General features: G+C 47.4%; 1 protein-coding gene across 1 annotated transcript in view; it reads right to left on the bottom strand.

Annotated features, from left to right (window-relative positions):
• The window catches only part of Rab11fip4 (RAB11 family interacting protein 4), a 109,257-nt gene that overhangs the window by 59,567 nt on the left and 36,743 nt on the right, over positions 1 to 12,947 (bottom strand).

Here is a 12,947-nt window from a genome sequence, read left to right as displayed (position 1 = left end):
GAGGCACACACTCGGGGTCCCAGGGGAGGTTCTGGATGTGGACAGAGAGACTGGAGAAATGAGGAAACAATATGATGGATGTGACCACAATGTGGACAGGCAGGGAAGGCTTTTCTGTTGAGGTGGCACTGGTGCTGGTATCTGATCACAAAGGATAGAGGGACAGGGTCCTGGGTAAGAGAATCGTCTGAATGTATGGGTTGGTTTGTCAACTTGATACAAACCTAGACATATCTGAAAAATCTCTTTTTTTGTTGTTTTTGTTTTTGTTTTTGTTTTTCGAGACAGGGTTTCTCTGTGGCTTTGGAGGCTGTCCTGGAACTAGCTCTTGTAGACCAGGCTAGTCTCGAACTCACAGAGATCCACCTGCCTCTGCCTCCTGAGTGCTGGGATTAAAGGTGTGCACCACCAATGCCCGGCATATCTGACAAATCTTAGCTGAGAAAATTTTTTTATCAGACTGGCCAGTAGGCATGTCTGTGGGGTATTGTTTTGATTAATAATTGATATGGGATGGCCCAGTCCACTGGGCTGTGCCATCTTTGGGCAGGTGGTCCTGGGATGTAGAAGAAAGCAGGCTGAGCAAGCCAGTAAGCAGTATTCCTCCATGGCTTCTGCCTAGTTCCTGCCTGGAGTTCCTGCCCTTACTTCTCTCAGTGATGCAGTGCTTGAGAGTTGTAAGATAAAATAAACCCTTTTCGCCCCAAGTTGTGTTTAGTCATGTTCTTTATCACAGCAACAGAAAACAAAATACAACACCAAGGAAGACAAAAAGGCCAAAATGGCTGGGGCAGTGAAAACCGGGAGAGGCAGCGGGGACCAGGTCCAAGATTCAGGCAGAAGTGAAACCTCACAGGATGTGGTGAGTGTTTATTCAAGCAAGATTGTAACAGGGACTTGGAGGCTGTGTTGTCAAAGAGCATCAACTCTTCACTTAGGCCTATAGGAGCTAGATGGGATTAACAGCATGATAATATTTGGCCTTTCTGCTTTAATTTTGTGTCTGTCTCCCTGGTCTTAAACCTTTGGGTCAGACCCCTGCTTAACGGCCCATCAGCATGTTAGTCACAGAGAGTGTCTGTCTAAACACTACTGACACAACAATGGTTAAGTAAGCCCGTGACTAACTTATCTGCAAGACTCAGGGCTCCAAGATAAGAATAACAGGGAAGTTTTACTGTTTGGGTGTCCTCTCTTCCAGACCCCTAGAGTAGCGCCTAGAAGTCTCCAGTCATTGCCCTAAATCTGGATTCTGGAAAAAGCCTAGCAGACTGTTCATCCCTAAGGAGCCCACCCCACCACATCCCTCCAAGCAGGAGCTATTACCCAATGATGGAAACTGAAGCTGCTTTCCCCTGCTGACTGGGAGCAGCCATCTCCTGGGCACCCAACTGCTCCTGGAGCAACATCTCTGAAGCCACCTCTCAGAACAAGAGCTGAGCCACTGGCCAGTTTTGGCCAGTTGGACCAAGACTATCACACCCCTTCCTCTGGCCCGCTTGCTCCTCTAAGTAAACCTGCATCCCAGGGCAGCATCCTCCAGAAGGGGAGCTTGCTCTCTGTCGTGTCCTTGTAAGGTTGCACTGGGCCTTTCCAGCATGATTATCCAGTTTGATTTCCCAGGCAGGTGGAAGGGTCCCCCTTTTGTAAGGAGTTGGGAGTCTGCCTAGGACTCATAGGAAGGTCTTAGCAAGACAGTTCTGAGGCGAGATGCAAAGACAAGGAACATTCTGGGGACATGGCAAAGGGAAGGAGCCCCTTGCTCTGTAGCCTGGCTAAAGTCTCTCCATTGAGAAGTGAGAATCCCAACACAATTAACATTTTCTGAGGAGTTGCTGGCACTATTCCTTTGATGTTAACATCAGTGACCCTTGGATTAACATCAAGGCCTGGATGGGTATGAGCTTGGGCAGGTTCTCCCTCCTTTCCTCAGATATTTTCTGGGGATCTCAAGGCTGCTAACTTTGCTACCTCCTTGTATCTCTGTGACCTCATGGACTATATAACCCCATCGGGGGTCCATCAGGAGCCATTCTGTGATCTCATTTAGGTTTCTTAGCAACCTTTTGAAGATAATAGTTTCAAATCCTACCAAAGTCCTACCTACGACTATATAAAGACTATGAAGTAAGAGTCTGTCTCAGAGAGGACCCCCCCATGTTCTCCAGTGCATCTGTCTCTATTTCCAAGCATCCCCTGGTAACCCTCATAGCTAAAATCTATGTTTAAAATGTCTTATAATAAAAAGATCAATGCTGCTTCATAGGGCTTACCCTGAAATTCGTTTCTGTGTCAAAGTCACAAATCCCAGTTTGGCCTGAACCGAGGCCCTTAAAAGATTAGGGAACTCCTCAGGCTGTGCCTCCTGCTTCTGTCCCCTTAGACAGTTCCAGGTCTTAAGGGCTTAGAAGACAATTCTGGCATTTGTATGGAAGATTTGTCATGGAAAGGCAAGAGAGTGTAAGAAGTGGGTTGGAAGGCAGCCACAGGCTCTGCAAGGATTGGGAGAAGGGCACAGGTGGCTCAAGACATATTCTAGAACAAACCCCCAGGCCTTTGCAGTGTTCTAGATGAGGGAGGAAGAAAGCAAGGATGGGTTGATTAATGACAACTGACCTGAGCAACTAGATGGGGAGCCTAAGAGGTACATTGTTGGGGTGCAGGAGTGGAGAAGGCTGAAGAGTGTCGCACCAGGCTGGGACCTCCCTCAGGCACATGTCTGCAAAGGCACCAGGTCACAGGCACTTGCATCTTGTCCTATGGTACCTCAGGTAAGCCACCAGACAGACACAGGGAGGTTCCCGTTATGAGCGCTGTCATACAGCTGTCTATAACCTGCTGTGATATTCTCTGCTCAGCTCAGAGAAGGAGGCAATATGGTCCTGCTAGAAGGACATAATTCAGGACACTTGGCCCAAAGGAGGGTGGGGAACGATTCAGGAACTATTCTAGGCTGAAGGTCACTAGAGAGACATGACAGCTGAAAATACTGTGTGATTATGGCTTGGCTCTGAGTTCAGAACTAGAAGCTAGAGATGTGAAGAAATATGAAAGCAGTTTATGTTAGATATTACGTTGCATCCATCCTGACTTTCCTGCAAGTGAAAAGACGGTTGTGGTTGTGTGGGAGAAGGACCTTGGGCTTAGGGACCATCAAGAATTTAAGAATTAAGGCCAGGTGAGGTGGTGCACACCACTCAGGAGAGGCAGGAGGATCAACATTTCAGGGTCACCCTTGTCTACATAGCGAATTCGAGGCTAGCCTGAGCTACATGAGACTCAGTCTCAAACAAATAACAAATTTTAGAATCAAATGTCATTATGTTTACAACTAACTTTTATAAGGCCCACCAAACAGGCAAACAAATTCCCTAGGAATAAACACACACACACACACACACACACACACACACACCAACCTGCTAAGTTTAAATGAATGTATTTGTTTTGCTCTTATCATTCTTCTAAAGTTGAAAGTTTTTTAAACTAAAGTCAGAGCACAGCATCGCAGTGACTCTGAAGCCCTCTGTCCGGAAAGTGAAGGCACGGCTCACTGCATACCAGGAATGCTCCCTTCCTTAGCTGAGAATCCACCGTGCTCCTTCTATAGTGCTGTGGATGCTTTGGGCCAGCGTACTGTCCCAAACTGTGGCCAGAGGATATCTACCAGACCACAGAAAAATACAGAAATGGCAGGGATGTGTGAGCACACAGCTGGGTCAGACAGTGGCCATTCACAAGGGACAAGACTCTTCTCACCCAGCCTCCATTTCTGTACTCAGAGAAAAGCATTGGCAGGCACCAGCCAGAGAACAGAATCCAGTGCATTGTGGCTTCATGGAATTGCCCTGGGGACTTCAAAACACAGAGGTTGCCTCCGGGGTCAGAGGCCCAGCCTGAGTATGGGACTCTTACAAGTTCCCAGGTCATTCTAACAGATCCAAACCTTGAGGACACGGTTTAGACAGTGAATTTGTGTTAGAATTACCTGTGGTGGAGAGGGGGAGAGGGGAAGAAGGTAAGAGGGAGGGGGAGGGAGCAGGGAGAGGGTGGGGAAGGGAAGAGGGATGGGACAGGTGACTAATTAAATGAGAGTCTCTATGGGGCAGGACTCAGTTACCTGTGTTTTTTGACAGCTCCTTCCTGCTTCCAGCAAACAGCCAGGCCTGAGAACACTGGTTTAGGCTGTGGTGTTTCTAAGAGCTAACCTCTTACGTGTGTACGTGCGTGTGTCATATGTTTTCCCACATGTGTCAAGAGACTCGCTTAGCTCACTGATGAGGAAGGTAGTAGAGAGAGCAGGTTCACAGAAGAAAGGGGGACCAGAGTATGCATGATCTGTGAAAGAATGCATGCTGAAATGGGATAGCATGGTTGGGCATATATTTGGTTAACAAAACCAAAACCTTTCCCTTTGCTGGGAGCAGAAAAGATGGAACCAGTGCACCCACTCCCTACAGCTTCATGGAGCCCTGCCATAGTGAGACTAAGTCAGACAAATGCACCTGGCCATCAGGGCAGGGATGTCCTGGGAGAGAGGCACCTCAGGCCCCTGGGGGCAGTGTCCCCCACCCCCAGGCTGGGCTGAGTGAATGGAAAGGGCTTCCACACCTGTGCTGCTCTCAGGCTCAGAGTTCCTCTGCTTCCTGAAGATATTCTTCCAGAAGCTCTGAGCCTCAGGATAAAACAGGGTTTTATGGTGTTTTTGTTGTTGTTATTTTTTTTCAGGGAACATTTGTGGGAACAAAGAAGAGAAGACAGGGAAAACACACACACACACACACACACACACACACACACACACACACACACGGAAACGATGACTAAGGACAGTCCTTCTGAGCCGTGAGCTCTCCTTTCATTGCCACACCCTACACATGAGATGCCAACCCTGAACCGCCAAGCTCTGCAGAGTCACAATACTGTCTTTCCAAAAAAAAAAAAAAAAAAAAAAAATCTTAGAACTTAAAGTGCAGTTTGTCATAAGTGGCCTTAAAATACTTGCTTCCAGGTGGATGGATGAATGGATGAATGCATGATGTCTGGGATGTTTAGGGTCTACACTGATAGATCTGTAATATTCCCAGGCTGGGTACAGGGCAGAAAGACCTGTCCCGTCAAGATGGGCTTTGGCAAAGTCTCTTCGGAATGTGAGTGGAAAAAGCCCTGGTCCCCTGCAAACCCCATTTGCTTTGCTACTGTGTATATTAGGGGAGGGAGGCTGTGTAAACACAACCTTACAAAGGCTTCAGGATGACCCTAGGAGTGTTGCTCTTCTTCCACCTGGTGGAACTCAGGTAGTCTTGGCGGCAGGCACTATCTACTAAGCGACCTCATTAGCCCAAGAGAGAAGGATTTACTATTTTTATTTTGTATGTAAATGTGTTTGCCTGTATGTATGCATGTGCACCACATATGTGCCTGCTACTGGCAGAAGCCAGAAGACGGTGTTAGATCTGGAATTACAGACAGCTGTGAGCTGCTCTGTGGGTGCTGGGAACTGAACCTGGGTCCTATGCAAGAACAGTAAGTGCTCTTAACCACTGAGCCATTTCTCCAGCCCCAAGGAAAAAACCTTGTAATGACCAAAAATTCACACCAAGAAGAAGTTATTTTTATTTTTATTTGAGACAGGGTCTCACTATATAGCCTCGGCTGGCCTGGAACACATAGAGATCCACCTGTTTCCACCTCCAGATACTGAGATTAAAGGTGTGTGCTACCAAAACCTGCAAAATCCAACATTATTACAATCCAAAAGAGGGGTTCTAATTTCAGTCTCTCATTTGACTTAAATCAGTAACACTAGTGTCAATTGGTGGTAAGCAACTAACACCAGTGTCAACTGGTGGTAAGCAGCTCACACCAGTGTCAATGGATGATGAGCATCCAACACAATCCAGGAGCTAGGGAGCTGGTGAGCTAGGGAGCTGGGTAGCTGAGGATCTGGTGAGTTGGTGAGCTAGGGAGCTGGTGAACTAGTAAGCTGAGTAGCTGGGAATCTAGGGAACTGGGTAGCTCAGGGGCTGGAGTGCTGGCTCAGCAGGTAAAGGCACCTGCCACCAAGCCTGACAACCTGAGTTTGAGTCCCAGAACCCACATGGTGGAAGGACAGAACTGACCCTAGTCATATTGTCCCCTGACTTCTTACATGACCACTGTGGCATAGGTGTGCCTGCACGCACTCCCCCACACACACACATACACAAATAAATGTAAAAACAATAAAACCAGGGAGCTGGAGAGATGGCTCAGTATAAGGTCTCCTCCTGGTCTTTTAGGGAACAAGAGTTTGGTTCCCAGTATCCATGTTTGGCAGCTCATAACTGCCTGTAACTCCAGCCCCAGGGGATTAAATTCCCTCTTCTGGCCTGTAAGGGCACAGACACAAATCCACACATATATAAACATAAATAGAATAAAAGTAAAATTCTTTTTAAAGGATCTAAGGAAATCTTGAGCTAGCTTCTTAGAGAGGCATTTTGTTTTGGTGGGTGTATCAGGAGCATTAATATTTGTATCCTTTAAATGAACAGTTTGCTCCTATGAGGAGCTAGAAGGCTTTCCTAAAAAAGCATTTCAGGATCTGCAGTCATACAGAGTCAGAGGCAGCTGCGGTCAGCACTGTGCATTGCATTCAACCAACCACGGATAGGAAACAAAAAGCTGGAGATGTAGCTCAGTGGGAGAGCCTGTGTTTAGCATATTCTAGGCCCTAGGTTCAAGGTGGTTCCCAGCACCAAGGCACACCAGCACACAGACCAATGAGAGGCGGCCATGCAGAGCACACCTGGATTCACTTCTAATGCGAGAGCTCTAGTAGGTATTTGCATAGCATCTGCATTGTTTTAGTTATTACAGGGAACCTAGAGATGACAACAGGAACATCAGAGGATGTGCCTGGGCTATATGCAAATACCATGCCACTTTATATACTGTGCTTGAGCACCCATAAGCTTAGGTGTCCTTATTGGTCCAGGAATCAATTTTCTGCAGACACCAAGGGTTAGTTCTAACTGAACTCTGCTGTGATGGTTTGAAAACAGTCATAGGGTTGGGTGTGGTGGTGCACACCTTTAGTTTTGGCACTCTGGAGGCAGAACAGGCTGATCTCTGGACAACCTGATCTATACAGCCAGGCTAGCCAAGGCTACATAGAGACCCTGTCTCAAAAAGAAAAAAAAAAAAGTATTAATCAAATAGAAGCAAGTGAATGTGGTTGTGGTCTAATAAAACTTTATTTATAAACCTATTTCTGCTGGTTGGTGGCTCACGTCTTTAATGCCAAAACTTAGGAGGCAGAAGGCAGGCAGATCTCTGTGACTTCAAGACCAGCCTGGTCTACAGAATGAGTTTCAGGATAGCCAGAGCTGTTACACAGAAAAAGAAACTGTCTCAAACAAACAAACAAAACAAAACAAAACAAACAAACAAAAACCAAAAACTCATTCCCTAGCCTGGAATTTGCCCACCTGTGTCTTTTTGTTTTCAGTCAAGTCTTTAATCCATCTTAGATGAGGGACAGAGTTCTATTCTTCCTTTTTCTGTATGTGCTATCCAATTTTCTCAACATCTTAAACCGAAGTGACTATCCTCTTTCCACCTTTGTCAGAAATGTGGTTGGCTGTCAATGTGTGTAATTATTCCAGGATCTTTGTACTAGTCTATTGCTCTGTATGTCTATTTCCATGCTAGGACCTTGCTTATTTGGTTATTGTAGCTTTGTGGAGTATTTGACCACTATGGGGTGAGAGATTTAGGTATAAGTGTGATTAGTACATTGCTTCTGTTAATTCTCAAAACTAATCTTAAAATATATGCATCAATCAGAGGGAATAATAAGCAGTAATGAGTTCTTCTTGGTGGCTCTATTGAGGAGGGAGACTTCAGTGGCTTGGTGACAGCAAGAGTTGGTGATAGGGAGCAAACAGTACTTATATACGACACAGCCTTTGCATTATACAACTGGTAAAAAGGAATCGGTACAGTCTTCCTGGCTGCACCTATTAAAAACAAAAATATTACAAAACAGGATAGGCTCCAAAGCTACACAAAGAAAACCTGTCTCGAAAAACAAACAAACAAAAAAAGAATGTGTTTTGCCTGTATGTATGTGCACCACATGCATGCAGTGACCACAGAGGTCAGAAGAGGGCACTGTATCACCTGGGACTGAAGTTAGAGATGGCTGTGAGCTGTCATGTGGGTGCTGGGAACCAAATCTGGGTCCTCTGGAGAAGCACTCAGTGCCCTTAACTACTGAGCCACCTCTCCATCCCTAAACATCTATTTTAAGATGGATTGGTGATTCATGTCTATAATCCCAAGATTGGGAAGTTCTGCACATTCTTTGCTATAGTGATTCTGTTTCTAGATGTCTAATCTTCTAGATGCTTAGAGAAACACGGGAGGATACAGTTACTGCCCTGCTGTGAAGGAGAGGTGCTAGATAGGGCCCTACTACTCTGGCACCATTGTCACCCCCACAGTACACATGGAGCCACTTGGAGAGTAAGATTGAGGCAGTGAGTGCCACCAACCCAGACCCCAAGGAAGCCCAGAGCAGATTCTCCTCCAGGCTGGAGTACAGGGCACCCGGAGAAAGGGATGCATGAGGAATTTTGAAAACACAAATACCAGGAAGCCTGTGACAGTCAGTGGGGCGGAACAGATAGACCAGAAGAAAGGCAAACCTCACAAAGGCTTGGAGGCAAGACAGAACACAGCTTTCCCAGGAAGTAAGTAGATGGAGGCTGCAGAGATGGGTCAGCGATCAGGAGTGCTTGCTGTGTAAGCATGACGTCAGAAATTCAGCTCTCAGACCCCAGGACCCATGTAACAAACTGGGTATAATCCCAGCCACACATGTGACCCCAGGACCCATGTAACAAATGGAAAATCCCAGCCACACATGTGACCCTCAGCACTGGGGAAACATCGATGGGGAAACTTGGGCTCCAGGCTCAGGGATTCACCCTACTTCAAAGTAACATCAGTGATAGAAGCGGGCACCATGTGTCCTTCTTTGGCCTCTGCCATGCACGCCCATGTCCACACAACAAAATTAAAGAGGAGAGAGTTGGCACCACCAGTTTTAGGGTGTGAGATACACTACAGTGAGAAGCAGGTGGGACCCGAGGTTACATTTCATCCCATATGAGGAGGCTCACATGCTGTGGCCATGGCTGGGCTTCTAGAGAGAGGGAATTAGCAGGCGGCTGGGTGGGCGGTGGCTGTGATAGGAGAGGACTGTGGGGAGCAGAGCCCTGGAAGCTGCAGCATATGAAGGCACCATGTGTGACTTTCTGGCCTGTCTGAAATTGTCACAGGAGGAGCAGGAGGCCTGCCATCCTTTTGGTTTGATAGGTTCCCTATTAATCTGTCTATGTAGGTGGACTACCAACCACCCAGAATCTCAGTGCTGAGTTAGGTGTTGCTTCACTGACTGCCAAGGGGTGACTATAGCCCCTGGCCAGCATCCCCTTACTTTGATACCCATGGGCCCACGTCTCCCCAGCTCTCATCATCATATGGACTTGGAGCTACACAAAAAGGAGACCCTTGGAGCAGACTGGGCTCAGGAGGGACTTGTCCCGGAGACACCATCCTTGGACCCCTGGGCATCCTGAATTGAGAAACACGTTCAACAGCATGTTTGGCAGCACTCAGTGACACTTGCCCTGACAGGCATCTAAGGACACAGGCATCCTCTACAGTCAAACCCTCGTACTACACGCCAATGCTTAGAGAAACATCCATGTCCAGGTCAAAGTCCCAGGGTGGGGCCCAGATGGCAGGCCTACCCTACAGCCAACAGGAAAGCATTTTACTGACTCAAAGTGACTCCCACCAAGCCATGATGCTGGAAGTGACGCCTACACCCTAACGGGTTCATCTTCCTCTACTAAGGGTGTTCGGCTGCAGTCCTGACATCCATCCACGTACCATCCTCTACCTCCCCAAGTCACGCTGCTCAGATCTGTATTTCCCAGGGACACACTGGAAACCCAGAGGAACCAGAATCTGGCTGGCGTCTTGGTCTTGGTCGTGGTCTCAGGCTGACCTCTAGGGGACAGCTGGAGCACAGCAAGGTGCGGGGGGGGGGGGGCGGGGGTGCCTGACCATAACATTAGGATCTGCCTCTAACTGCCCCCTTTGAAGATCTTTGAAGATCTTGCCTTTGAACAGCTATGGTTTTGCCCCATCTGTTCCAGGAGCCAGAATTCTAGTGAAGTCTGAGGATTCACTCTGACTGGTTTGGTGATACTCAGGAGCTGACAGGAGGAGGTGGCCCAAGTCCACCAAGCTGTCTGGCTAAAGCCAAACAAACCAGGTCACCTACTATGTCTACACATACACTACCTCAACTGGTGCTCTGGCCAGCTGAGCCACTTGTTAGGACAGCAATGTGTGGAGGACAGAAAGAGGTTTGCTCAGAAGAGGCTTAAAACCGAAAGCCACCAACATATCCACATTATACAGTCCCACGGGAAAGAGTCAGGGTTGCTGTAATAACTGACAACCCCCCCCCCGCCCCCATCTTTCTGCCTCCCTGGAACCTCTGGATTTTTGGAAAATAACAACAACAAAAATATCACTATACAAAAAAAAATTAATTCCTTCTTGGGGGATCAGGTCCTCCAACCCTATTTCTCCTCTTTGGTAAATGCACCATCCTTTCTGGTAGTGGTTGAGACAGCATGGATGCCACAAAAGCAGTTGGAGCCATGCAAGTATGTCCCTGCTCCTGGGTACCCTTGGGGTAACTCTGGCCTCAGTGCATCTCTGTGCTCCAATGTCTCAGCACATGCTCTGTTTTAACACACCTTCGAAACATTGGAACCCAAGAGTAAAAGGGGAGAAGAGGCTTGAGGGGTGGGGTGATGTTGAATCAGAATTAGACTTGTTGAGCAAGTCTTGCTTTATAGCCAAGGCAGCCGAGGTTCTGAGATGTTGAGGGGAACTTGCTGAGGGTACATGGCTGGCCAGTGGCCAAAGTGAGGCATGGAGCCCATTTTAAATGATGGTAAGGCCTACTCGCTCTGCACCCTCCACAAAGGCCAGACCCTAGAAGACTCCTGGGTCACTTAGTGTCTACCCCATGTTGGAGGTTCTCTGTCCAAGATATGGTTTCACTGGCCCCAAATACATCCACTCCCATGCACTGGGCCCAGTAAGGCAGGTCTGGAGCCCTCAGCATTGGCCATGCAGATGAGCCCAGTTATCCCGGTCCACCTCTAAGGGACTTCATGTTGAGCACAGTCTGGACACCTGACTCCAACCCTGGCCCCACACAGGCTGTGGCTTTAGTCTCTGTCACCCTCAAACTGTTAAATAAAATTTACAGGTAGCCCCTGGTATGTGTGACCAGACCCAGGCCTCTGCACTATGCAGACTGAACTGAAAGAGCCTCTTTTGGGATGGTGTTTTGTGCCACCAAAACTGAAACTAAGCCTTCCCAGAAATCAGGAGAGATTTAGTGGGCACAATAAGGAAATCCCCTGCTGCTTTAACCCCTTGAAAAGAGCAGCTTGATGCTGGCCAATCAGCTTTGCCCTATTACTCAGTTTCCTTGTCGCTGTGATGTTTTAAGTTTTAATTACTGCACTTAAGAGATCTATAAAATGAAAATGCCTCTAACCAGTAAGCCCCACTTGCCCAGGTACAGGTAACTTCCTGGAATACTGGGGCTGTCCATGTAAGATGACAAGCCATGCTTTTTCACTTCTGTAAGCAAGCTTGGTTCCCAACTGTACAGGATGTGTGCTTGATCACACATAGGAGGAAGAATGTCAGGATGCATGCTTGCCCCTGATTGGACAAAGGCAGGAAGTATGTAGCTTCATGGGTTTTGACTTTATAGCCCTTGACTTGATGTAATTCAGGGCCATAATCTGAGCATGAATCTCAGGTAGGGACCTGGCCAGTATTTAATAAGCCTCTTATTTATTAAAATTTATTCATGGTCAGATTGATGAATATCTGAACAACCTCAGACCCATAGCATAACAGTTCCCACCTCACAAAACCCACTTCTGGCCGGGCAGTGGTGGTGTACACCTTTAATCCCAGCACTCGGGAGGCAGAGGCAGGTGGATCTCTGTGAGTTCCAGACCAGCCTGGTCTACAAGAGCTAGTTCCAGGACAGGCTCCAAAGCCACAGAGAAACCCTGTCTCCAAAAAACAAAACAAAAACAAAACAACAAAACCCCCACTGTTCTTCTGTTCCTGCCCTAGATGTGTTAGACCTGCTGTCTTTGTGACAAAGGAAGAAAGGGGGAGGGGGAGGGAGGGAGGGAGGGAAGAAGGAAGGAAGGAAGGAAGGAAGGAAGGAAGGAAGGAAGGAAGGAAGGAAGGAAGGACAGATGAACTTCATGGTTTTAAAGTCCCACTGGGTTCATTGCTTGTAGCCTGAAGTAAGATAGAGCAACATGGTAGTAGGAATGCCTGGCAGAGACTGCAAACTCAAGGTGACCAGGAAGCAGGGTGGGGAAAGGGGTGTGTGCGTGCGTGCGTGCGTGTGTGTGTGTGTGTGTGTGTGTGTGTGTGTGTAACGTGATCTATCAACTTTCCCCTTTCTTGTCCTTTTAGTTTTATTTTTTAAAATTTATTCATTTTTATTTTATTTGTGTTTTGCCTATATGTATGTTTTGTGTGAAGGTACTGGATCCTGGAGTTACAGACAGTTGTGAGCTGCCAGTGAGCGATGGGAATTGAACCCTAATCCTCTGAAAGAGCAGTCAGTGCTCTTAATCACTGAGCCATCTCTCCAGCCCCCTTCTTGTCCTTTTATTCCAACCGATAGGATGTAGCCCATATATCCAGGGCAGATTTCCTTTTAGTTAACCCTCTCTGGAAACACCTTTCCATGGCTTCTCAGTCTGGCCAGGCTGACAGGATCAATCATGATAATCTCGGCAAACAATTACCACCAGGCTACACACCAG

The sequence above is a fragment of the Cricetulus griseus genome, chromosome 7, assembly GCF_003668045.3.
Source record: "Cricetulus griseus strain 17A/GY chromosome 7, alternate assembly CriGri-PICRH-1.0, whole genome shotgun sequence".
NCBI classification, from domain to species: Eukaryota; Metazoa; Chordata; class Mammalia; order Rodentia; family Cricetidae; genus Cricetulus; species Cricetulus griseus.
This window is presented reverse-complemented; position numbering and strand designations above follow the sequence as displayed.